General features: G+C 41.6%; 1 pseudogene; it reads right to left on the bottom strand.

Moving 5' to 3' along the window:
* Nucleotides 1-16,787: 16,787 nt before the first annotated feature.
* Nucleotides 16,788-19,807, bottom strand: LOC140734088 (interferon-inducible GTPase 5-like; annotated as a pseudogene).
* Nucleotides 19,808-27,467: the final 7,660 nt, after the last annotated feature.

Below are 27,467 nucleotides of genomic sequence, written 5' to 3'. Positions count from 1 at the left end.
TACAAACCTATGCAGCTTCTTTTGGTCCTGTGTAGCAGCCCCTCAATAACAAACGATGATGCAGCCTGTCAGAATGCTCTGCACGGCACATCTAAAACATGCTTTTTGAGTGTACTTGTGAACATACCAAATCTCTTCAAACTCCTAGTGAAGTATAGTTGCTGTTTTGCCTTCTTTATAACTGCATCGATATGTTGGGACAAGGTTAGGTCCTCAGAGATGATGACACCCAGGTACTTGAAACTGCTCACTTTCTCCACTTACGATTCTTCTGTGAGGATTGGTATGTGTTCCTTTGTCTTACCATTCCTGAGGTCCACAATCAGCTCTTCAGTCCTACTGCTGTTGAGTGGAAGGTTGTTGCCGGACACCACTCCACTAGTTGGCATATCTCACTCCTGTACTCCCTCTCGTCTTCATCTGAGAATCTACCAACAATGGTTGTATCATCTGCAAATTTATAGATGGTATTTGAGCTATGCCTAGCTACACCATCATGGGTATAGAGAGAGTAGAGCAGTGAGCTAAGCAAACACCCCTGAGATGCAACAGTGTTGATCGTCAGTGAGGAAAAGATGTTATCATCAATCCGCACAAATGGTAGTCTTCCATTTTGGAAGTCAAGGATCCAATTTCAGGGGGAGGTGCAGATGCCCAGGTTCTGTAACTTCTCAATCAGGGTTATAGGAATGATGGTATTAAATGCAAAGCCACAGTAAATGAACAGCATCCTGACATTGGTGTTTGTGTTGTCCAGGTGATCTAAGGCCACGTGAAGAGCCATTGAGATTGCAAATGCCGTTGACCTATTGTGGCAATAGGAAAATTGCAATGGGTCCAGGTGCCCATTACAGTCCCATTAATGTAGTCCATTGTTCCATAGTTCCACCCATAAAGCTTTGTGGGGTGAGTTCTGTATTCCATCCTGACTAAGCACTGCAGTGACATTTTCTCTGACTAATAAGCCCCCTTTCATCCCTCCCACTCTGCCATGACTAAAACACCAGAACCCTAGAATACCAAGCTGCCAGTCCTGCCCCTTTCGCAACCAGTTCTGACCAATGGCTGCCCTCTGATAAATCCATACGTTGATGCATTCCTTGAGCTCTTACGTCGTTCCTAAAGTACTTCTTGCATTGAAATACGTGCAGCTCTGAACATCAGTTCCACCATGCACAACCTTTTGATTCCTGACTTTGTCTGAGGTCTTAACAACCTCTGTCTGCACAAACTCTCCACTATCTGTTCTGGCACTCGGGTTTCCATTCACCTGTCACCCAAGTTTAAACCTCACCCACCAACTGCCCCGCCCACCTGAATAGCACTTGCAAACCTTCCCACTCGGATATTATTGCCTCTCCAAACTCACTCCATCCAGGTACCTATGCAAACTTATTTTATATCTTTCAATTGTTTTTGCATCTACCACATCTGCTGCCAGCTTGTTGCTCACTCAAGCTATGGACTGAGTGTATTTACCACTCCAATTCCCCTTCAGCATTTCACCTTTCACTCTAAACCTATTAACTCCTAGTTGCCAAGGAGAAAAAGCATGTATGCATTCAACCTATCCATGCTCCGTGTAATTGTGCATAGATATATAAGATCCACTCATTCTCCTGCATTCCAGGGAATAAAGTCCAAAACTATTTAACCTATTCTTATAACTTAGGCCTTCTGATCACAGCAACGTTCTTGTAAATTTTCTCTGCACTCTTTTAAGCTTATTGATACCTTTCCTGCAGGTCGCTGATGAGAATGCCCACAATACTCTAAACTCAACCTCACCAATTTGGTTCTACCACTCACCTGAGAGGCCCAACATTCAGAGTGTAAGTTTTCCCCGATTTGTCCTCCCAATTGCAACACCTCACACTCGTCTGCACTAATGTTTATCTGCCATTTCTTCAGCCCACTCTCCTAAATGGACAAGGTTGTGATGCAAGTTTTGATAGCCTTCCTCACTGTGCACTACACCCTCAGTCTTGGTGTCATTTGCAAATTTGCCAAACCAGTTTACCTCATTGTCATTAAAATCATTCAATCAGTAATAAACGACAATGAGTACAGCAGAGTTCCTGATGTTGGACAGCACTTTTGCTCAGAAGAACGAGTTGAACTGAAGGAAATAGATGAGATATTTATTGAATATTTCTCCTCAGGTTTTACTGCGGAGAAAACTATGGATGCTAATGAAATGGAGAAATTAGCAGGGGCAAGTTATTGCAGGCTACAATGTGCATTGGCATGGATAAATCCCAGGGCCAGACTGTGTGCATTATCAGATCTTATTGAAAACTGGAGAAAAAAATCGAGAAACACTTGCAGAGATTTTTATTTAATCTTTGTCTATCGATGAGGTTCCAGTGGTCTAGCAAGTGGTTAATGTGGTACCAATGTTTTAAAAGAGAGGCAGAAACAAAGCAGGAAATTACAGGCCTCTGAGTCTGAAATCAATGGTGAGGAAATTTCTGGAGGAGATTCTGATGCACAAGAGAGAGGTTCTGATTTGAGACAGTCAGCATGGCTTTGCTCTTTGAGGAGATAATCAAAAGACTAAATGTCAGTAAGACAGGGATGTTGTCTAGATGGACACGACTTTAGCAAGGCTTTCAACAAGGTCCCAAGTGGCATGCTCACGTAGAATATTAGATTGCATAGGAGCCATGGGGAGATTGCATTGGATTCGTATTTGGCTCAGGTTTGGAAAACAGGAAGTGACGGTCAAGGCTCGTTTCTCAGACTTGAGCCTTTGTCTGGCGGTGTTCCACAGGAGTTGGTAATACAGATAAATAATTTCGATGTGAATGGTCAAGGCATGGTTTGAACGTTTATGGATGATGGGGAAATCTGTGACTTTGTAGAAAGTGGAGAAGGTTATGAAAAATTACAGGGAGATCCTGATCAGGTGTGTATGTGAGCTGAGGATTAGCAAATGGCTTTCAACCCAGGGAACAATGAGGTATGGCATTTTGGGAGATCAAACAATGATATGATTTATATAGTAAATGGGAGGACCTGAGATGTGTTATGGAGCTGAGGGAACTAGGATTATAAGTGCATAGTTCACTGAAACCAGTGTCACAGAAGGAGAGGGTAGTGAAGAAAGCATTTGGCATGCTGGACTTCATTAGTCAGGGTAATGGGTACAGGAGTTGGGAAACTATGTTACAGGTCGGTAGACAATGGTGAGGCCACTCGGAGCAGTGAGGCAGTGATGCAGTTTGTTAGGATGCTCTCTACTCTGCATCTGTGGAATAACATGAATGCTGATGTGCATAGACCAGCTCTCTTCAGCCAAATCAGAAAGCAGAGGTGTTAGTGAGCTTTCCTACTGTGTAGGATGTGCTCAGGGACCATGAGAGTTGGATCAAGTTCTACACCATGGGAGTTTGAAACTTCTCACAGTTTCTACAGCTTTGGCACTGATGTAAAGAGGGATGTGAGTGGTCCAAGTTCTCTTGAAATCGATAACCATTCCCTTTGTCTTGTAGGCATTGTGGAAGAGGATATTTGCCTGGCACTAGCCCTCAATCTCTCCATCTCTGCTGGTAGGGCAGTTCATCATTTCTGGTGACATTGTTAAACCCCTCCACTCTCGTGCCATCAGCAAACTTGACACGTGGTTACTCGGGTGTTTGGCCATGCAGCCACATGTGAGCAGAGTGAACAGCAATGGGCTCAGCACACAGCCTGGGGGCATCCGTGTTGAGGAAAATGGGGAGGGAGGATCATTTGTGCATCCTGACTGTGTGATGTTTGTTCTTTTGCCAGTCCAAATCCCACTTGCACAGTGGGGTATTTAGACTGAGGAGCAGGAGTTTGTTCTGCAAGGTTTGTGAGACAAGAGTGTTGAATATTGAACTGAAATCCAGAAACAGCATTCTGTCAAAAGTGTCCTTGTTTTCTCAGTGTGTCAGGGCCAGGTGCATGACAGATTTTATGGCATCTGTTGTAGGGTGGTTCTGTTGGTAAGCATATTGGAGAGTGTCCAGTGTGGCAGGAATGGAGTCTTTGATAAGTGTCATGACTTTCCATTCAAAGCACTTCCCGATCATTGGCGTCAGAGCCAGGGGGCAGTCGTCTTTATGTGCTGAAGGTGCAGAGTTCCTTGTACAGGGATGTTGTTTGCTGATTTGATGCATGTGGGGTCAGTAGCCTGAATGAGTGATATGTGGAAGGCAAGTTAATGTATTGGTTATCGCGGTCACTTTACAGAGCCAGTGATCACAGATTGGAGTTTGAATCCCACCGCTGTCTGTGAGGAGGTTGTACATTCTCCCTGTGATCACATGGATTTCCTCTGGGTGCCCCAGTTTCCTCCCCTTTCCAAACAGTTAGTGAGTTGTGGGCATGCTATGTTTGCATTGAAGCATGGTGGGCTGACCCATCACAATCCTTGTTGATCTGATTTCTATGTCCCTGTGACAAATAAAGCTAATCTTTAACATCTTACACCAGCTCTGGAGCATCCTTCTGGATGCTCTGGGTATGTTTTGTAACTCCAAACATTAAACTAATTAACAGAAAGACATGGGAGTCCAAATGGTGAGTCCAGCCTGTGTTTACTTTAAGTGAGGTGTGCACGTATCACCTGGTAGCATCATGATGTACACAGTTCACATATTTTTACATAAAACCAAAATGAAATTTATAACAACAAAGATTGCTTAATCAAACAATGCCGCTACATTACTCAAATGTTGCTGAAATATTAAGTACAGAACACTCCTCCCTGCTTAAGTTTATAAATGTAGTGGCTTCTTGGTAATGTTTCACTGCTAAGGCTAATGTAATGGCTTCTCTTTAATGTTCACTGCTGAGGTAATGATTTCTCTGTAGCAACAATGTTGGGGTTATGGCTAGAGATAATGGGGCATTGGAATTCAAGAGTTGGCCAATGAGGGAAAATCTGTTTTTCCTTGTGTATCTGGGAGCCAGGTTTTTCATGGTCATTTGTTGAGGAGAGATGAAGAGGGAAGACGCGTGTGGAGGGAGCTGGTAGACCACCGGACGGAGTGGACTGGGATCTGAGGGTCCGAAGGTCGGCAACGCTCAAAGCAGACTGATGGTGGACGATTGACTACGTGAGCTCCAACGTGATTTTGACTTGATTTGGGCCCTTTTTGTTTTTGTTTATTTTCATTACTAAACCTATATTTAGATTAAGATTCATAAAGTTCTATCATTTAATGGCATTTTTGCATTGTGGGTTTGTAATTGGAGGTACATTACACAGCATCCACACAGACGTGATTACCCATTTTGGCAGGGCCGAAGGCTGATTCCCTAGAGTGACGAACAGGAGCTGGGTGAGCCTGAAGGTTACATAAACAACAAAGACTGCTTAATCAAACAATGCAGTTGCGTTACTCAAATATTGCTGAAATATTAAGTACCCAACACTCCTCCCTGCTTAGCTACAAACTCCAACTCAACATCGAATGCATCTCAATGATATACATGTATACCATATAATACAACCACAATACTGATATCCACATTTCAAATTGTCCCATTCAGGCCTAAAGATTTAATCATTGTGGAGGATTTCTTAGCCTTGTAGGATAATATTTTTCCTGAGTAGGGAGGTCACTCTGTTTGGCAGGTGAGAATTGAGGCTGTGAAAAAAATCTCTGGTTCTGTGGCCTCCTCCGTGGTGGTTGTAGGAGTTGACTCTGAGACTGCAGGAGGTGGTTCTGACAACTCTGAACACCTTTCTTCTTTTTCCTTTTTATTCTTGTAGTTTGTGCATCTTGATCTTGAGAGGGTCCACTTTGATCACTAGAGTATTCTCTTATTAATCCTTCTGTTGGTCTCTTTATGATCTGACCTCTCCTCTTGATTTCCTCATTCACAACATCATCTGATGAATCCTCTGTTTTGTATCTCACTGACTCTTTTCACTTTGGCCTTCCATTCACCCAGCTGGGCTTTGGTCTTTTTATTTACCATTACACTTAATGTTCATCCAATAATTGCAATGCATACAAAGTTGATTCTGGTTCTTCATACTCACAGAAGCAGAATTCTTGCAACTTTCCTGAAGTTCCTTGAACTGCCTTCCAGCTGAATCCCCCTCACTGGGTTCACTGGGAATCTTGGCTCGTTAGCCAGCTCTGCTAACATCAGCTAGACTCAGCAGTGAGTAGGCCACCTTTCTTAAACCATAAACGTCTAGGGTCAACACGATTTAGGTCCAACCAAATAGGAAAGTTGGTATGTTTTGATTAACATAACACCAATATGAGTGAGTGCTATGTAAATAATACCCATCCTTTGACAGGAAGTAACATATCGTACACCACAAGCAATTATAAAAAAGCATATTTTCTAACTTCAGCTTCATTAGCCAGTTATTTAGAGGAAAACAAGAAGAAAAAATAAAAGAGCGCCTTACAATGAAACTAGTCTAAATGTGCACATCTTTGGAGTTCATATTGTCCAAAAGCTGGGCATGCCCATTACTCATCACGCTGTATTCTCCTCACCAATCACTGGTAGAACTTCCTTCCTTGCATCACCCAACAAGAATGAAAGTTTTTCCTCCTAATTCTTCTCCTCATATATTTTTTGATCCCAAAGTGGCACTGGCGTTTGTTCAAACCATACCTGCTGTAACTGCAGATTGAACGGTCTGGAAGGTTGTTTGGTTATCTGCATTAACATTTCTGTAAGAAGATTTATGAAGGCCGATTTATGAATATCAGGGGACTTGTTCCTTATTGTATATCATCGGTTTGTTTTGGAAAGAAGATTCATAGCTCAACTATGACTGTTTAAATGGTTATTTGGACATTCAACTGAGAAAAGAAGATAAGAGGACTTACTCCTTTAATCTAATATCTGGTTTGATGCTTTTTTTTGTTTCTTTCTTAATTAACTAACTGGTAGTTTTTCCTACTAATGGAGTTATTTTCTTTTTTTAGATGTACTTAGCGGAGGTTTCAATTATTCGTGTAATATTATTTGTTGGTAGTTTTGAAAATTTAGTTGGGTTGAAAGTGCTATTAACGTTTCTTCTTGCTTTTTTTTAGCTTTTAAAAAAATGGTGTTGATTTGTTACTAAATGCTATGCTTGGTTTCTCTATGTAATATATTTTAGATCTTAATAACTGTTTATCTTTAATTTTTTTTAATATATTAGTATGTTTTTTATGTAATAGAATATTATAGCATCTTATAACTGAATTTAAAGTTTTTTAGGGGATCTAATGTTAAATTTAAGATGGCACTGGTTTTTCTTTTTAATAGATAATAATTGCTTGGTTTTCTCTTGTTTAAAAAAGATTAAATATAAACTTGGGATAGTTTGTAGATGCTGGAATGTAAACACTTTTCCCTGTTAAGACTTTCTCGTTTCTCTTGTAAGGTCAGTGGATTTCATTTTTTTTTAATTTAACTGGGGGCGGGGTAGAGAACCTTTTTAAATTTTCTTTGGACAGAGCAGTCTAAGCTTCATTTTCTATCATAGGGTGCTTGCTTTTTTCTGAGCTGTGGGGGGAGGGGGATGGGGTTAGAGTTAGGGGTTTTTTCCCACTGAGTGGTTCCAGAGCATGCGTGTTTCTTATGCGGTTGTATTCTTCATTGCCGCCATTTTTGATCATCCCGTATTGGTATCTGCTCTGTGCAAGTGTAAAGTAGAATAAAATTATAGCATGGTATTTAAACGGATAAATGTAATAAGTTGGAATGTACGTAGTTCTAATCATTCTATCGAACGAAAAAAGACTTTTAAAATAATTAATCGATTCCAGCCTGATATAATTTTTGCCCAAGAGACGTATATCAGAGTGGGAGATCAAGACAGATTTTTTGGATCGTGGAATGATTTGCAATTTCACTCTACCTCTCAAAGTAAAAAACTAAAGGGGTGTCTATTTTTTATTAAATCCAATATTTTGTTCCTTCAAGAGGATATTAAGTCAGATTTTAATGGTAGATTTTTAATTGTTAAAGGAGTAATTTGTAATAGAAAAGTTGTTTTGGTCAATTTGTATGGTCCTAACTTAGATGATTTAAAAAAATGTATTTGCTCTATTGCCTGCTTTAAATGAATATATGTTGATAATAGGTGGGGATTTTAACTGTTGTTTAAATCCCTTGATTGACAAGAACTCAACCAATCAGCGACTTCCAAATCACTCTGCATCACTTATTAATTCCTTTTTGACCAATTTTGGATTGATTGAACTTTGGAGATATTTACACCCTGATAACAGAATATTCTTTTTTCTCACATATTTATAGAAAATATTCGAGGATCGATTATATTATAGTTGACCCTCGCCTCTTGCCTAGTGTTAAGAATTGTGAAGATGATGCTTTTGCTATATTTGATCATGCGCCTTTGAGTCTGTCTTTCAAATTCGATGATGTCATCCTTACCCGCCCACCTTGGCGCTTATCCCAAACATTATTGCAAAATTCTGCCTTTGTTAGTTTTATTGAAACCCAGATAAAAGTATTTTTTTAATGATACAGAGGGTATGTCTAAATTAATCATATGGGATACATTTAAAGCATTTCTAAGTGGTCAGATAATTTCTTATTCAGCTAAGCTTAAAAAACAGACTCAAGTAGAATTAGATAAGATTTCAAAACCAATTAAAGATTCAGGTAATATTTATGTGATTTGCCCTAATATTGACTTATTTAAACAAAGGGGGGAACTTCAATCACAATATAATTTATTATTAACTCATCCTATTGAAGGTTACTTGCTTAAGCTAAAAAGTCAATTTTATATGTTTGGAGATAAAAATAACAAACTGCTTGCATCTCAATTTTAAAAAAGCTGCCAGAGCCAAAAGGCAAATTTTGAAAATCCGTTGGAAAGATGGCATCCTGGCTTGGGAATATGAAGAAATTAATAAGATTTTTCAAGATTTTTATACTGAACTTTATAAATCTCAATTTCCAGTGGATTCTTCTAAAATGAATGCTGCTTTTTTTTAAAACAAAAAATTGCTTTTCCTCAAATTTCTGTTGAGGATCAAAAAACTGTTGATGCTCAAATTACTGAAGCCGAAATTCATAAAGCTCTTTTTTCAATGCAGTCTGGTAAGGCCCTTAGACTTGATGGCTATCCTGTAGAATTCTATAAAAAGATTTGGAAAATTGCTTTTTCCATATAGGTATGTTGGAAATCTTTAGGGACTCTTTTGTGAAAGGTGATTTACCCTCTACTTTTTATGAGGCTTCTATTTCTTTAATTCTTAAAAAGGATAAAGATCCTACTGATTGTGCCTCATATAGACCTATTTCGTTATTGAATGTTGAACCTCAGATTTTGTCAAAGATAATGGCCAATCGGTTCAGATTCAGTTTATTGTCATTTAGAAACCACAAATGCAATGCAGTTAAAAAATGAGACAACGTTCCTCCAGAATGATATCACAAAAGCATATGACAAAACAGACTACACCAGAAAATCCACATAACATTTGGCAATCCCCAATCCAGAGTCCGGAGAGGATGCTGCATATTAATATCGCGCTACCGTCTTAGTGCATTCCCCGGAAAGGAGCTCCAATCCCACCAGACAAACAAGACCAAAAACTAAAGCTACAAGACCTGCACAAAACCACATAGTTACAGCAGTGCAAGCAATAGCATAATTGATAAAAGAACAGACCATGGACACAGTAAAAATAGTCCAAAGATGTTAAAGGACTATAAGTTCAAAAGAAATCACCACACAATTTCCAGAAAGTCCCCAGGGTCCCGACAGACTCGCCATCCCACACCGGTGGCAGAAGGGAATACCCCCGCTATGGACTTCCACGGCGCCACCCAACTCAGCCTCACAGACGCAGCACACACCGAAAGCGACCTGACCACAGCGGACTCCGAGTCCGTCGAACCTCCGAGCCGACGACCATCCCCTCCAGCACAGCTTCTCCGAGCACCATCCTCTGCCGATCGTATTAAGACCCCACCAACGGCCATCGGCAATGCGACCCCGAGGACTGGGAGCCTATTCTTCCCAGCAGAGTCCCAGACCTCACAGCAGCAGCAGCAATGAAGAAGGTCTTCCTGGAGATTTCCCGATGTTCCTCCGTGCTCCCACGTCCATTTTCAATGGATTATGATTATGCACGGCACCCCACTTCACAAATAACAGATAATCAGCTCCGGAGTGGCCGCTGCAAGCTGCGTCACACCGCCATCTTGGAAATGGGCATACGGCTGGAAAATATTTTGGGTAAAATTATTTTTCAAGATCAAACAGGATTTATAAAGGGTCGTTATTCCTTTTCAAATGTTTGGAGATTATTTACTATTATATATACATCTTCTTTTAAAACTCTACAATGCATCGTCTCTTTGGATGCTGAAAAAGCGGTTGATCAAGTCGAATGGAAATACTTATTTAATGTTTTAGAGAAATTTGGCTTTGGTGTTAATTTTAATAATTGGATTAGAATGATAAATAAAACTCCTATTGCTACTGTTGTTACTAATAATTGTAGATCCCCTTTTTTTCAGCTTTTATGGGGAACAAGTGTCATGGGGGGGGCGTTGGGAATGGAACCAAAAGCAAGACACAGACACTGAACAACCAGGAACAGGACTAGGCATGAGAAGGAAGCAAGGGAAGTGAGGAAGAATGGATGCTGGACATGACAAAGGCCCCGGATGTGACAAGAATTCCGGGCCTGGGCTAGGACTTGACGAGGATAGCGGAACCGGGACATGGAACTGGGAGCTAGGAGCCTGAGCTTGGACTCCGAGCCAGAGACTGGACAAGGACCCAGAACCTGGGTCTTGACTTGGGCTCAGACTCTAGAACTAGGCGAGGACAAGATGTGGCTACAGGATGAGGAGAGGTACAGGACTGGATGTGAGACTCCTGGACAGGACAAGGGAACCACAGCACTGGCTGAGGGAATCCCAGCACCAGGCTGGGCAAGGTACTCCTGGGCTGGGCTTGGCATATCTACAAGACGAGAACACAGAGCCCTGGTCGAGGGAGAACAGGAATATGGAACACCGAGCTGGGACCCCTCCTTGGATACAGGACATAGGGCTGGGACTCATTACACAGAATGCTGAACACAACGAGACAGTTCCCAAGGCTAGGTAGCGGCAAAATGGCCGGACCTACCTAGTGAAGGCATGGACACAGACACAGTTCCAAACAAGGCGAGTCTTGTTCCAAACACAGGCAAGGCGAGTCTCCAGACACAGGCAAGGCAAGGCTCCAGGCAGAGGCAAGGCTCCAGGCGAGGCAAGGCAAGGCTCCAGGCAGAGGCTAGGCGAGGCCCCAGACACAGGTTGCAGGGCAAGGCTCCAGGCACAGGTTGCAGGGAGGACTTCGGAGGGAAGGAAGGGAACAGTCCAGTCTCAGGGTAAGGGCAATGACAGCCTGGCTTACCCAACACAGGCAAGGACCAGGAGGGACAGATCCCACCATAGGGTAACAGCAAAGACAGCCTGATTTACCCCATGGAGGCAAGGATAGGATACCGATGGGACAAACTCACACAGAGGCAAGGACATGATACTGACAAGACAAACCCCACAGAGACAAGGACAGGATACTGACAAGACGAATCAGCCCCCAGCCTTGAACCCAGGACCACTTATATTCCCGGCCCCCAAGACGAGAATCAGGTGCCTACGATTAAGCCCAACTGAGACAAGGGAACACCGGACGACCTGGAGTCTGGAGTCCACGGATTGGACCGTGAGCCGGAATGCGGCTTCACGGACCAGGCCATGACATCAAAACAGGGTTGTCCATTAATTCCTTTGCTATTTATTTTAATATTAGAACCCCTTGCTATTGCCCTTGGTGAAGCTAAAGATATTGATGGGATTCTTGTGAAAGATACCATTCATACGATTTCTCTTTATGCTGATTTATATATTATATATGCTGATTTACTGGGTTATATATCTAATCCTGAGGAATCTATTCCTGCCTTGCTAAAATTATTCAATGAATCTGGAGATTTTTCAGGATATAAAATTAATTTTAATAAAAATAAACTGTTTCCTTTAAATGAATTTGTTTCTATATATGATACTACTCCTTTCAAAGTTATGGATTCCTTTAGATATCTGGGTGTTATAATCACCAAAAAATATAAGGATCTTTATAAAGCTAATTTTGTTCCCTTGGTAGATTCTATGAAGTATTTATTTAGCAGATGGAACCCACTTACGCTTTCACTTGCTGGCTGTATCCACATAGTTAAAATGATGATTTTACCAAAATTTTTGTATTTATTTCAGAATATCCCTTTTTTTTGACTAAGAAGGTTTTTGATCGAATTGATTCTATTATCTCATCTTTTACTTGGAATGATAAAAGACCAAGAATTTGTAAATGTCACTTGCAAAAGTTGAAAAAGGACGAAGGTCTTGCTTTGCCTAATTTAAGAATGGATTACTGGGCTGTTAATGTGCGATATATGTCCCTTTGGTTATACTGGGTTGATAAGAACGAGCGGCCAGTTTGGGTAGATTTGGAATTGAAAGCTGTGAGACAGTTTTATTTAACCTCACTATTGGGAGCTGCTCTACCTATACAATTAGCTAAAGTTGCTAATTTAAATTTATACCCTGTGATTAAGCATTCTTTACAAATTTGGCTCCAGCTCCATAATTGTTTTAATCTTAAAAAATATAAACTTTGTAGTTTAATTTATCAAAACTATTTTTTAAGCTTTCTTTGAATGATCCTTTTTATTTTGGAAAAATAAAGGTATTAATTCTTTTTTGGATCTATTTAAAGAAGATGGACTGATGTCTTTTGAACAATTAGTTGATAAATATTCTCTTTCATATTCACACTTCCTACAATACCTTAAAGTTCGACATTTCTTACAAAAATATTTAAGTAATTTTCCTTGCATATTAGAGGCCGACCTGTTAGATGCTATTATGAGTATGAACCCTTTAATGAAGGGTTCCATTGGAAGAATCTATAATTTATTATTACAATGGGATAAGCGCCTTTTCTTTAAGATTAAACAAGATTGGGAAAAGGAACTTAATTTGACTTTTATATTGTAGGACTGGATGCGGATCTTGAAGTTGGTTAACTCTTCCTGGATTTGTGCTAGCCATTCATTGATTCAATTTAAAATTGTACATCGTTATTATTTGACGAAGGAGAGATTGTCTAAAATCTTTCCTAATGTTGATAGTTATTGTGATAGATGTAAAACTGAAATGGTACACTAACACACATTTTGGTCTTGTTTTATATTGGAACAGTTTTGGAAGTCAGTTTTTTCTTCAATTTCTAAAGCACTTAAGATTAATTTACAACCTAACGAATTAACTGTGCTCTTTGGAATAATACCTCAAAGTATTCCTGGTATCTCTTTGTCTGACCAACATGTTATTGTGTTTGTTACATTGATAGCTAGGACGGCCATTTTGTTGAAGTGGAAGGATATGTTGGCTCCCACTCTGTCACAATGGTTCTTTCAAGTGATGTTATGTCTTAGTTTGGAGAAAATTAGAAGTCAAACCTTCGAACCTATGTTTGATTTTGAGAAAAGATGGGGTTCATTTGCTCGTTATTACCATTTGAGTTAATTGACAGATTTTCTCCGCGATCTAATTGTAAATTTTGGTATGATTTTTGTTTGCTGGCGGTTTGATGTTTATCTTTAGAAGCTTTTAGTATGACGCACGGCTCCGGGGTTGAACACCTAATGGTTTTTTCCCTCACTTTTTTTCGTGCTTCAGTAGGGTTTTTTTCTTTTCTTCTCTTTTTTTGTGTCACCATTTTTTCAATCCTTAATATTGTTTTTATTCTCTTTTGAGACATTGTAAGTGTTACGTACTTTGATGTACACTTGTATTTTGGATAATAATAATAATAATAATAATAATAATAATAATAATAATAATAATAAAAAGATTTGAAAAGAAAGCACTTCCCATCTTGGATTCCTTTGACACGCAAAGCACTCCTTGCAATCGTGTCTTCCTGTAGGATCGAAACCTAGGGCCGTCTTTCCTGATCTTCTCCTCTCTACATCTCCCACCAAAAAGACCACAAACCTCTCTCCGCCCAGCTTACTCTAGAACATTAACTCAATTCCACCATCCAGATTAGCTGACACAGCATTCCTCAGGTGAACATCGTAGCCCATTATCTTTAGCCTGAAACCCAAACATGCTATATCAGGACACACTGCTTCTACAGAATGCAAGTAAATGAAATACCCTACAGTATTAGCAGTAAAAATCTTAAACAGAGCATTACATTCTCCCCACAACAGAAATAGTCTTGCCCTGATGAATTTGAAATTTAGCAAACCATTAGTAATCACACAGTATTCAAATGAATTTTGTGATTTCAGGACCCTCAACCCATTTGTAAATGGCAGTAACATTTCTTACTGTGGAGATAGTTGAAACACTCTGTTTCCCTCGTGCATCATATGCCGGCATATCTGGGTGTTTCCTGACTCTCTGAGATCTTCTTATCTCATCTTCAGCCTCAGGTATATCCCTGGGACCTTTCCTATCAACTTAGGGATATATCCCCCTGTCCATTACACGTGCCCTTTGGCAACTTAGGTCCCCTTGTCACCTGACTGAGCTCAGCGTCATCCTCAATTACATTGGAGCCCAGTTTCTCGTCACCGTCTGGCATCGTGTCCTCCTGTCCACTGCTAGTTCCCCCACTACATCTGAGTCAGGAATCTCTTCAGCAATTCTTGGGGATTCTGCATGAGGTAGAATATACCACACCCCCATTTCCTCGTCTTCTCTATCTGTAGAGTATTCAGTGGTTGGGTCCGTTTCAGGTCTTCCTGCTGATTGTCTTTCTGTTCTCCTTCTGTTCAATCTTGTAGTTGTGTCCTCAAAAAAACAGAGCAGATCTTTGTATTTGTGCTGCTGCTGTTTGTGGGATACCTTTCTGTGGATGGATGCTCGTTTCTGGTCCAGATCCCTGCCTTTTCAGTCCACCAGGTAGTGGTTGTACTGTTTTACACCCCAAACCAGTCTCAATGCCTCTCTGTCAGTCTGTGCATTATTTTACTCTGCAGCGGTCAGGGAACATGATGCAAAGGCTATGGGGTGATCACATCCATCATTCACAACATTTGACATACCTGCACCTACATCGGTAGGTGAGGCATCACAGAGATGCTTCACTGGATGAGATGGATCTTAATGTGTGAGTCCAGTGTCAAACGTCACCATCTGTTGGTCAGCCTCAGCTCAGTCCACAGCTGAAATGCTTCTCTCCAGAAAGACTTGCAAAGATATCCCCTATCCTGGGCAGAGAGCATTGATCTATTTTCAGGACTGGGTAAGGGTATCCTTAAAATCTCCACAGATCATGCCAGACCTATTCTTCTCGGCTGCTGGAACCGCTGCTGATATCCATGGGCTCCAGTCAACCTTGAAAATAATTATTTCGTTTCCAGCCGATCTAGCTCACTCGAATATTTATCAAAGGTTGTACAAGGAACTGGAAAGGCTTTGTAACACTGGGGTATGACATTTTCATTGAACACTATTTTGCCCTTGATATGTTTGAGTTTTCCAATGCCATCCTTGAACACTGCAGTGGCATCAACCAGTAGCTTTCTTAATTCATTTTCAGTTGACTCGATGGCAGAGTACATGGCATGCAAATGGTGGATTTTTCTCCAGTCATGTTGAAGTTGTCTCAGCCACTCAGATCCCCACAATGCTGGCCCTCTTGTGTTTACCACTTGCAAGCCCAATATGGCTTGTTGGTTGTTGCATGTCAGTTACAAATGTCACTCCCACTGAAGATATCTTTTTTCCAGTGTGAGTTCTTAATTGGATATTGCAGGCTTCAGTTCAGTTTAAAATGCAATTGAAACTCATTTTGTGGAATGACTGAAACAACCAAGCCATTGTCCAAATCCATTTTAATTAATTTGTCATTCATTTCTGGTGTAGTCCTATTGCTCATCTCTTGTTACCTTTCACATTGTAAATCTCTAGGCTACACAGTCCTGTATCACTCTCAGCATTATTGGATATTTCATCAACAGCATGCAGATTATGCTCTTTTTGAAACTGCATGTTGACTTTTTATCTTTCTCTTTTCTCTGCAGTCTATTTATTTTTGTCTGACGGACATGCTTTGTGACCTACTTTGTTGTATTTTCTGCAAGTTTCATCTTTAAGCCTGCAATAGTCTGGTGTGTGTGAGCCATTGCCACAACAGTAACACAGTTTGATTGGTCAGTCTGGTATCTGCTCAGACCCTGTAATTTTGTTCACATTCACTTTCATTCCTGACTGCAACTCAATTGTCTCTCTCCTGCTTCCTTTGATATAGTGATTTCAACTGCTCTTTTAAATGTGAGTTGTGCTTCAGTTAGGAGTCATTTTTAATGACTTTTTGAAATGCCTTTCAAAAAGTCTCTTAATGATATAATTATAAGATCTTTACAGAAGGGAAAACACAGTCATTTGTTTGTACACAGCAATATTGTATACTCTGTGACCTTATAATGTCCAAACAGTCTGACACAGGCTATTGATTGACAGGTGAGCATCATTCAGACACATGGAGATAACTTCTCAACTTCTCTTCAAATTAGGATCACATGTCATTTATGTCCATCTGTTTCATGTCTTTACCAGAGTCGCACTCCCTCGGTCAGGCACAAGTGTTCCTCAGAAATGGTTAAGAAATGTTTCAGAAAGAAAATCAACAATGAGGAAAGTCGTCATGTAGAATTGCAGCATGGTTTAGAGACAGGCCTCTTAAATATTTTATCCACAGAAAGACATGAGCTCATTGTATTGATGTTGTTGCTGACCAGTCAATCAATGCCATATGCGACCTTCATCACCCTCTCTGCGCAGTCTTTAAGGTCCTTCTGTGCATCGGTCAATATTGTGTAGGTCATGAGAAATGATGTTCCTGCTCCAAAAATGTAACCAATTATAGGGATGAAGTCAAGAGCAAATTCCACAGCTGAGACAGCAATAACCGCAGCATCCCAACCAACCTTTAGAATTATATCTTTATCTATTTCCCCCAGCAGGGGAGCTTTAACTACAGCCTTAAGCTCTTCCACAGGTTTATTTGTGATGTTGGCCAGTCTTTGAAGCGAGACATCATCCAGACACAGACATTTATGGAAATGGATTATTGCCAATATCAATATGCTGATATCACAAGCAAAGAAGAAACCAGGAATGGGGATTGCTCCCCCAGCTCCTGAAAGTGTTGCCAACATCCAGACACGTTTCTGCAGCATTTTACTTTTCTCCTGAACAATCTCCACACTTCGGTTTGGATAGGCCAAGACAAAGATACTTTTTTTTACATTTGGCAGATCATCTTCAAGTGCTTTATTTAACAGATTGAAATCATATTGGTCCTGCTAAAAACTGGATATCAGGAACACAGATGGGGTTAGAATCCCAGCTTCCCTCAAATTCTTTAAACAGTCGCTCCAAATAAATTCCAGTTCTTTTTCCTCATTAATTTCTTCCCGCCTTTTCTCATTGAATCAAAATCAGCATCAATCTTGCTGCAGACAAAGTAGAAATTTTTCCCAAGTCATTTAATCTCTTTCAAAAGTTTTGCATCATTTTCTTTGAAATGACAAGCTGATATTATGATGAAGAAATCATATCTTTCAAATTTCATTTTCTTGAGATAAGGACATGCTGGAAATTTTGTAGATCCGATCCCTGGTAGGTCCCAGTAGCAGACATTGGGCAGATAGGGATGTGAGTAAGTGGTAGGCTCCTTTGTTGTTTCCCTGATCCCAACTTCAGCTGCTCCCGGATCAGTGCTCCGAAGTCCTCTCATGGCATTGATGAAGGTGGATTTTCCTGTACCTGTTTCTCCCGTCACTGCAATGTTAAGCTCTGTGTTATCCAGTTCCACTAGCTTCTGCTTTATCAGAGGTTTGATTTTTTCCACCCCACCTGTTTCATAGTCAGAATTCAGTTTCCTGAGCTCTTCCTGTGTGAAGAATGTGATATTCTCAGACTCTGCCACCTGTTGACTGAAAGGAAACATGTTCCATTATAATTTCTAATCATAAAAACTTCAATTTCTACAGATCTCCATTCTTATGTCATTCATTTCACTTCAGACAACTTGTGGTGACCAATTACCCCAAAATATCAGCAGGTGTTTGGGATATGGGTGGTAATTGCCATATACAGGCAAACCTACAGGACCGCAAACAATGCAAGTAAGTTTCTTGTTGATAACACCATAGGTCAGGCTGCGACCTGGCTCTCTAGAACTATGAGTATTGAAAATCTATCCATACAACCTCACAATATCAATGCAGAAGTCCTTACATGAGAGCTTCCAGTTCAACCAATACCAACTCCATCATAAATAACCTCCCTTTCTCTATAAGGTCAGATATCAGAGGTTTGCTGATAATTACACAAGATTCCTTTCACTTCATCATGAAAACTAAACAATTCATGCCTGCTGTAACAGAGTGACCCAGGGTGGTGCAGTGGCACTGTACTGCAAGTGGTGCAGCCGACTGACACCACCAGTGACCTGGCTTCACTCCTGGTCTCTGGTGCTGTCCGTGTGGAGTCTGCATGTTCTCCTGTGACCGTGTCAATTCCCCATGGGTGATCCTGCCACACTATGTTAGGTGTTAGGTTAATGTACCCCCCCCCCAAACTGCTTGTCCTGCAGGTGGGGGTGGGAAAGTTGGAAAGTTGATGTGTATGTGAGAGAGAATTTGTTCGATGGAAATAAGCAGGTGCATGGGAATGGTGAGAATGCTCAGTGGGGGGGGTTGGAGGGTGGCAACAGAGGTGAGTCTGGGTATCATAAAGAAAGATAAAAAAGTACAAGTAATTTGAAAAGATGAAAAAGCTGTAAAACATTCATGTCTGGGATAAACAAAGACTAGTTACATGTTTGTAACTAATGTACCAGGCTGTGACCATCTCCAAACAAGGAGAGTCTCACCACCTACTCTTGACACCAATACCACACAGACTTGTCACTGTGTGTCACATACACGTCCCCTACACTGTTTCTTCTTGGCTACTCTGACAGTGACTCACAGCCCCCTGATCTCCACTAATAAAACAGGATACTACTGATCAGGGACAATATCACAGCTGCTCTCAGAGGGAGTGGATAATGGGCGGATTATCCACTGAGCCCACAAGGGTAAAACTCAAGGTGCAATTACTCCGATCAGATTATACTGTTGTGTCCTCAGTCGCAACTGAGTGCTTATTGTAACCATTCAACAAGGGGCAAGTCCTGGGGAACAGTGTGAGCAGCGTGGACCATGTTAATATGCTGGGGCATTTTGAGATAAAGGAAAAGGTGATGTTGTACCTGTTGAAGAATGTTAAGGCGGAAAGGGTGGTGGCAATAGACATGATCGAAGAGTTTAAGAGGTTCTGTAATTGCAGAGGATGGAGAGCTATGGACCATTTGCAGGCAGATCAATTGGTTTAGTGAGGCACCGTTAGCTTAAATGGTGCAGCATAACATCGTGAGCTGAAGAGCCTGTTCCCATGTTGAGACATTCTGTGTTCTATGACAAGGGCTTTGATGCAAGGGAACACCACCACCTACAGCTTCCCCTCCATCATACACTGATATCATTGCTCCACACGGTCACTGGGTCTACACTCAGGAATTCCAGATCCAACCCCACAATGGGATCAGATTTATCAGGATGGCAGCTGATCAACAAAGCAGATCCCATGCACCAATGAGAATGCTGAGCACTCAGTGTGCAGTGCACTGGCAGGAGTTGCTGAGGTGGGGTTCATTGAAGAGACACACAGTGTGGCATGTTCTGACCTGCCTGGATCTTGCGCCTCCCATTTCTGACGGCTGTTTCTGACAGTGTGGCCTGTGTGACAATCCAGTAATCCCAGCACCAAACAAGGAGAGTGGTTGGGGGCTTGTGTCTCCTCTGTCTTCATGTAGATTATCTCCTTGAAGGAAGTAAAAAGAGTACAAAAAAGCTGGATGAACTCAGCAGGTCGGGCAGCATCCGTTGAAGGTAGCAGTCAACATTTCGGATCGAGACCCTTTGTCAGGACTCTTCGTCAGGAAAAGAGTGACTGACGGTTCTTTGTCTATCAAGATTATTTAAGGATGCTCAGCAAATCACCTTTAATCACTGGAGAACAATGCAAGATACCAGTTCATAGAACAGTACAGCATAGAAACAGGGTCCTTGGCTCATATTGTTCCTGCTGACCATGATGACAAAATAAACTCATCCCATCTACCTGCACAAGATCCTTATCTCTGCATTCCCTGCATGTTCATGTGTCTGTCTAAATCTCTCTTAAAAGCTACGGTTGTGTCTGCTTCCACCACCATCTGTGGCAGAAAACTCCAGACACTACCAGTCTCTGAGTAAAACATTACCTTTAAACATGCCCTCTCAGAGTGAACCAAAGTTGAGCGAAAAATTGAACACCGAACCTGAGTTCAGGAGCTCTTTAAATATCCAAACCATGGAGACAAAACATGGCCACCAATTGTGGATGGGCCAGAATCTTTAAAGTGACAGTGCCAGTTGTCCATCCTCTGGAGAATCAGAGTGTCTGAACATCGAAGGCTGGCACATTTGGGGCTTTTACCATTACAGTATCAGACAATGTTCACAAATGAAATCAATAATTATCCCCATCAAGAGAATATATGAAAGCCAAACACAAAGTGCACCAGAGATGCTGTGGTCAAAGCAACACGTACAACAAGCTGGAGGAACTCAGCAGGTCGGACAGTGGAAACGAGCAGTCAACATTTCAGGCCGAGACCCTTCAGCGGGGAGGGGGGGGGGGGACAGGGGCCCTACAAAGAGGGTGGGAGGGAGAAGGCTGGTAGGTGCCAGGTGAAAAACCAATCAGAGGAAAGATCAAGGGGTGGGGGAGGGGATAGCCAGGAAAGGTGAAGAAGTAATGTCATGGGAAAGCACTGTGAAGGAGAAGAAGGCAGAATCATGAGAGAGGTGATAGGCAGCTGGAGGAGAAGGCAGAGTGAAACTGGGATGGGGGAAGGGAGAGGGAGGGAATTACCGGAAGTTTTAGAATTCAATGTTCATGCCAAGGGGTGGAGACTACCCAGACAGTATATGAGGTGTTGCTCCTCCAACCTGAGTTTGGCCTCATTATGGCAGTAGAGGAGCCTGGAACCATTTTCATGAACCTCCTTTAAACCCTCTCCTGTTTCAGCAAATCCTTTCTAAGGTAAGTGGCCCAAACCTGCTTACAATACTTACTGTGTGGCATCACCAGTGATTGAGAAAGTTTCAAAATTACATCCTTGCTTTTATATTCTAGTCCTCTTGAAATGTATGCTAAAATTGCATTTTCCTTCCTCACCACAGACTCAATCTGCAAATTAACCTTTAAGGATTCCTGCACAAGGACTCCCAAGTCCTTTTACACAACATTTTGTATTTTCTCTCCAGATTTCTTCTATCAAAGTGCATGGCAATATGCTTGCTGACACTGTATTCCATCTGCTGTTTCTTTGCCCATTCGTCTAATCTAAGTCCTTCTGCAGCCTCTCTACTTCCTCCTGCCCCTCCACCTATCTTCATATGATCTGCAAACTTGGCAACAAAGCCTGGGACAAATATGAACTTGGACCTTCTTGGTGCAAAGGGTTTAAATAGGGCAGAATTTGTTAAGTGTACCAAGGAAGGTTTCTTAAATCACTATGTGGATGGTCCATTGAGAGGACTAGCCATACTAGACCTAGTGTGGGGTAATGAAACTGGACAGGTAACTGATCTTTCAGTGGTTGAGCAGTTAGGGAACACTGACCACAACTCCTTAATGTTCAGGATAGTTACAATGTATAGATAAGGATAGATATCGTCCTTGCATGAGTGTTGTACATTGGAGTAGGGCAAATTACGAGGGCATTAAGCAGAAACGAAGAAGAGTTAATTGGTAATGCCTTTTGTCTAGCAAGACAACATCAGACATTCAGATTCAGTTTATTGTCATTTAGAAACCACAAATGCAATGCAGTTAAAAAATGAGACAACGTTCCTCCAGAATGTGATCACAAAAGCATATGACAAAACAGACTACACTAGAAAATCCACATAACGTTTGGCAATCTCCAATCCAGAGTCTGGAGAGGCTGCTGCGTATTAATATCACGCTACAGTTTTAGCACATTCCCCGGAAAGGAGCTCCAAATCCACCAGACAAACAAGACCAAAAACTAAAGCTACAAGACCTGCACAAAACCATATAGTTACAACAGTGCAAACAATAGCATAATTCATAAAAAACAGACTATGGGCACAGTAAAAATAGTCCAAAGATGTTAAAGGACTATCAGTTCAAAAGAAATCACCACAGTTTCCACAAGTCCTCAGGGTCCTGATAGACTCGCCATCCCACGTCGGCGGCAGAAGGGAATACCCCTGCTATGGACTTCCACGGCACCGCCCGACTCAGCCTCGCAGATGCAGCACACAATGAAAGCTCCATCGAAACCAGCCTCGCAGACGCACAAAAGCGACCTGACTGCAGCGGACACCGAGTCCGTCGAACGTCTGAGCCGACGACCATCCCCTCTGGCACAGCTTCTCCGAGCACCATCCTCTGTCGAGCGTATTAAGATGCCAACAGCCATCGGCAACGCGACCCTGTGGAAGGCGTTGAAAGTTCAATTGCACAGAGTACAGGAAAGGTATGTTCCTGTTAGAAGGAAGGTCAGGGATGGAAAGATAAAAGAACCTTGGATGTTCAGAGAGGTGATGAATTTAGTCAAGAAGTAAAATAAAAAGTATGTAATGCTTCAGAACTTAGCATGAAATGAAACACATGAGGAGTATAAAGAAGCCAGAAAAGAATGAAGGAAGGGCATTAGGAAAGGCAGGTGCAGCTGTGAAAAGTCCTTGACCAGTAAGATTAAGGTGAATCCCAGGGCGTTCTATATGTACATCAAGAACAAGAGTATAACTAGGGAGATGAAGAGACCACTCAAGCATAAAGGGGGGAACAATTGCTTGGATGTGACTGAGGAACTTAATGAGGACTTTGCTTCAGTACTGACCAAGGAAAAGGATACAGAGAACAAGGAGATCGGTGCTGTTTACAAATACATTAGGGTGTTTAAAAGTCAAGGGGAGGAGGGGGAATCATTTGCTTGGATGTGGAGAATGTGAGTGAGGTACTGAATGAGTGCTTGGATTAGTATTTACCAAGAAAATTGATATGGCAGATCAGGAGATCAGTGCTGAATGTATAAATACTTTGGGATGTTCAGGGATCAAGGAGGAGGAAGTATTGTGCCCTCTAATAAGCATTAATGTGGCTAAGTCCCCAAGGTATGGCGTAATTTACCCCAGATTACTGGGGGAGGCAAGAGACAAGATTGCTGGGATCTTGAACAGTATCTTTGTACAAGTAGATTAATTCATACCTCTGGGTTTGCGGGGAGTGGGTGGACAGCCCAGCCAAGAAGCTATCCATTCTCCCTAGCCTAGGAGGTGGTGTGCATCCGTGAGAGAGGGGGCGACCTTCTGTGGCCTTTAGCATCAACTATTGATGAAATGAAAAAGCTGAGAGGAACTTTGAACACATCGGCACCAGGAAACATTGCCTCACAGTGGAGACCTGTGAATTGAAAGGGCATAGGTTTAAGGGTAGAATGTTCAGAGGGAATCTGAGGAAACCAATCCTTTGGACAAGAGAGTGGTTGTAATCGGAAACACACTCCTGAGGGGTGTTGGGGGCAAAGAATTGTGAAACATTTAAAATAATTATCTGAAGGAGTATCTTCAAAAAGGCATTGGATTTCCTGAATAAGTGCTGAAAAAGGGAATTACTCTTGATGGTTGGAATGGGCATGGTGGGATGAAGGGTTTATTTCTGTGCTGCCCTGGCTTCAGAGCTGACCATCAGAATAGTTATATATGGTAACATATGCATACTTTGATAATAATTTTATTATTATCAAAGAAATAATATCTTTGATAGTAACTTTCAACGAAGCAAATTAAAGCTCTTGCTTAGTGGTTTCTCATATACTTGTCAATCAAATGAAGGAGAAAAGAAACTGAGACTTTCTTGTTGTTCACCTGACATTCAGATGAAGAGGATTCTAGAATTATCTCCCTTTATCTGTGACACTATGAACAGGAGACTTGTCAAACAGGTTTGAACTGGCTTCAGTCACATGCAATTGTGTGACTTTTGGATGCTACACTCTGTTTAGAATGAACATGTTTTAAAATAACATCAGATGTGTTTGTTTCTTTTGAAAAACAGTGATTGTTGTCACTGATAATTGATGAGAAATATGCAGTAAGACAATTCTGAACTGTTTTGCCCACTGGTTTCAATCCAGACTGGTAACACACAGGGAGATTTGTAAATGGTGATGAGCCCCTGCCGATTGTCCTTCCCCTTTTGAGTGATTTACCTTCTGAGCTACTCACACGGCTGCTGAACTTCTGTAACGACCAGTCTGATTTCTAGTCCTGCACATGTTGATGGTGGCGGACTTGCCACCAATGCCTGTCAGTGAGAGAGAGTCGGCTTTCAGATATTCTCTCACTGGGGATGATTACTGATTTGTGAATGGTGTCTGATACTGTTACCGTACGCAGCCAACTGTGCCAGCCTCCAATGTTTAGACTTTCCAATTCTCCAGAGGATGGACAACTGGCACTGTCACTTTAAAGATTCTGGCCACTCCACAATTGGTGGCCATGTTTTGTCTCCAAGGTTTGGATATTTAAAGAGCTCCTGAACTCAGGTTTGGTGTTAAATGATCAGATCAACTTTGGTTCAGTCTGCGATTACTTTCAGGATTTGTCTCATTTGGATTCTCACCTAGTCTCATTAGGCATTCATATACCATCTAGTCATTTTCGACTGCTTCCGTAATGACCTTCCTTCCACCCTACAGTCTGAAGTGAGATGTTTGCTGAAATTATACAATGTTCATTTTGTTTCAGATATTCTCAGCAAATGTTGCTTGCATCAATTGCCTGCAGCAAGGCCAAAGCAATGTTTAATCAAAGGAAAGAAGTGTCCAGTAATATCAGTGCAACTGAAATGGCAGGGAATGACTATCACCATCTAGGGAAGACCCAACCATCAAACTTTCTCACACAGTGCCATTGCTATAGTGAACTCTCCTCTTGGTGTGTACATGTGTTGCACAGAAATATGGGGAGGGTTAGCATGTAGGCTTGTAGGCAACAAAAAGTCTGGTACACTTTGGGACATCACAGGGGCCCATGGGAACATCTTGGGATTGTAGAAAGTGGGAGAAGCTGAAGGAGAACCAGTTCTGCCAAAGAGAGGAAGGTGGTGGTGGAGCAGAACTGTTCAGGTCTGTTGTTCAGAAAGAAGCAGAGAGTGTTAAATCCATCCTGTTGATGAAGAGAACTGTACAGGGACTGGAATTACGTAGTGAATACGAGGTGATCAAAGCCAGGGAACTTAGTGACTCAGTTGTTCGAGAGTATGTGAACTGTCACAGATGAAGATAGGAAGGGACTGAACCAAAGAATTCTGAGTATTTGTGTAGTCAGGAAAGTTACCTCAATGCAAGGCACCAGAATGTGACCCATGGGGAGACATCTGATGGATCAGTTGAATGTTGGATTGAACAAGGAATTGAACTGCTGTTACTGTAAGAGAAATTGTGTGATGCAGGAGAAAGAGCTGGGAGCACCAGAAATGTACACATTATAACTAGACAGAAAAATGATTCCAGACATTACTGGCACATTTGGAAAAAGTAGAAACACTACCGTGAGCAGAAAACATGAGAGAAATGAGGAGGAGATCAGTGGAGGAAGTCAGGAGCAAAAGCACTGTTGCTGTGCACTAAATACCAATTGTATTTTAATATTCTTTTTGTATGTTTCACTTCTGGTTCACAGATTGCAGCTTATCCATTAACAGGAACACATCAAGAGTCACAGAGTGATCCAGCATGGAAACAGGCTCTTTGGCCTCCCATGTCCATGCTGACCGTTAGACAAACAACTGATTACTCGCAGTCCAGAAATTATATTGTTTCCATCAGCACTTCTTGCTTCCAATTGACATTGATAAAGGATCGTCAGTGTTGCCTGTGGAGAAGCAGGTTTTGGACGACACAATGTGAGGAAAGGAGAGGGGTGTAGTACCAACATGACAATGAATAATCTTGTTGAAATAATGGCCAATGATACACTTTGTCCTTCATACTGCTGGGGTGTGCAGTTCAATGAGAATATAAATGTGTAAAGGTATCTGGCAGATGTAAACACCTCACCTGTAGAATGCAGAGTAATGGACACAGCTGGTATCTTCCAGACCACTCAGTCACAAACATCTTTTCATTATAATGGTTGATAAGATCTTTGGTAGAATTACCCTTTTCCATTAGACACGGGTCATCCTTAATGACATGTGGAAAAAAGAAAAGGGTGACTCCACAATGCAGTGAATCACAGTAACCATTGAGATTTACAATGGGCTGTTTTCACAGTGTTGGTCACTGATCTACAATTTGTATGTTTACCTGTGAAGCATCTTCACACAAATTTTCCCCAGTCTTTTCATTAGTGAGTTTCTGGGTCAATGGGTGATTTCCACATTGAAACATTTTTCACACAATAGGGGTAAAGAAGCAGTGCTCATGGAAATGTTGAAACAACTTTTAGCTTTCAAAAACTGAAAGTGCATTTGGAAAAAATAGAAAATGGTTGTCCAAAGATTAGCTGTGCTTTGAAACTTTGAAACTTACAGTGAAATGCATCATTTGTATCAATGTACAACACAGTCCAAGGATGTTCTGGGGACAGCCCAACATTTTTACCATGATTCTGATGCCAACATAGCATGGCCACAACACTACTAACCCTAACCTGTATACGTGGGAGGAAACCAGGGCATCCAGAGGAAATACACACAATAGAACATAGAACATAGAACAGTACAGCACAGTACAGGCACTTTGGCCCACAATGTTGTGCTGACCAAGAACCGACCCTTGTGGGACACCATTAGTCACAACCCTCCAATCCGAATGTACTCCCTCCACCATGACCCTCTGCTTTCTGCAGACAAGCCAATTCTGAATCCACCTGGCCAAACGTCCCTGGATCCCATGCCTTCTGACTTTCTGAATAAGCCTACCGTGTGGAACCTTGTCAAATGCCTTACTAAAATCTATGTAGATCATATCCACTACACTACCCTCATCTATATGCCTGGTCACCTCCTCAAAGAACTCTAACAGGCTTGTGAGACATGATCTGCCTTTCACAAAGCCATGCTGACTGTCTCTGATCAGACCATGATTCTCTAAATGCCCACAGATCCTATCTCTTAGAATCTTTTCCAACAGCTTTCCTACCACAGATGTAAGGCTCACTGGTCTATAAATACCTGGACTATCCTTACTACCTTTTTTGAACAAGGGGACAATATTCGCCTCCCTCCAATCCTCTGGTACCATTCCCGTGGACAAAAAGGACATAAAGATCCTGGCCAGAGGC

This window comes from Hemitrygon akajei, chromosome 10, assembly GCF_048418815.1.
Source record: "Hemitrygon akajei chromosome 10, sHemAka1.3, whole genome shotgun sequence".
Taxonomy (NCBI): domain Eukaryota; kingdom Metazoa; phylum Chordata; class Chondrichthyes; order Myliobatiformes; family Dasyatidae; genus Hemitrygon; species Hemitrygon akajei.
This window is presented reverse-complemented; position numbering and strand designations above follow the sequence as displayed.